This window comes from Rhincodon typus, chromosome 44 (genome assembly GCF_021869965.1).
Source record: "Rhincodon typus isolate 14 chromosome 44, sRhiTyp1.1, whole genome shotgun sequence".
Classification (NCBI taxonomy): Eukaryota; Metazoa; Chordata; class Chondrichthyes; order Orectolobiformes; family Rhincodontidae; genus Rhincodon; species Rhincodon typus.
The window spans coordinates 984528-985300 of record NC_063375.1 but is presented as its reverse complement, the minus strand read 5'-3'; the positions used below and the strand labels follow the sequence as shown (position 1 = coordinate 985300).

At 60.9% G+C, this 773-nt stretch overlaps 1 protein-coding gene across 3 annotated transcripts in view; it reads left to right on the top strand.

Annotated features, from left to right (window-relative positions):
• LOC125487712 (SLA class II histocompatibility antigen, DQ haplotype C beta chain-like) overlaps nucleotides 1-773 on the top strand; it is a 15490-nt gene that overhangs the window by 6922 nt on the left and 7795 nt on the right. The window lies entirely within an intron of this gene.

Here is a 773-nt window from a genome sequence, read left to right as displayed (position 1 = left end):
ACACCCCTCCCTATTGCTGTTACCACCTTCAGCCCATACACCCCTCCCAGCCCCTACACCCCTCCCTACTGCTGTTACCACCTTCAGCCCCTACACCCCTCCCAGCCCCTACACCCCTCCCTATCGCTGTTACCACCTTCAGCCCCTACACCCATCCCTATCTCTGTCACCCCCTCCAGCGCCTACACCCCCTCCAGCCCCTACACTCCCTCCAGCTACCTGAGACAGGCCAAGGTACTGCTGGAGAAGCTGGTCAACACTTGACACCTCAACTGTGTGAGGACCAATTTGATTGGCTGAGGTGTGGTCAACAGAGAGTCTTAAAGGAGGGGAGTGGGGGCAGCTGGGAGGTGGAGAGGTGCACGGAGTCAATTCTGGAACTCGGGATAGGCCTGCTCCCTTGGCGCTGACCCTCCATAAATGACAGCCCTCCGCTGGTCCTTAGGTTAGGCTGGGGTTAGGGCTAGGGCTGAGGCTTGGGCTAGGGCTAAGGCTAATGTTAGGGTTAGGGTTAGGGCTAGGGCTGAGGCTGGGGCTGAGGTTGGGGTTGGGGCTGAGGCTGGGGCTGAGGCTAGGGTTAGGGTTGGGGTTGGGGCTGAGGCTGGGGTTGGGGTTGGGGTTGGGGTTGGGGCTGGGGCTGGGGTTGGGGTTGGGGCTGAGGCGAGGGTTAGGGTTAGGGTTGGGGCTGAGGCAAGGGTTAGGGTTGGGGTTGGGGCTGAGGCTAGTGTTAGGGTTAGGGTTGGGGCTGAGGCTAGGGTTAGGGTTAGGGTTGG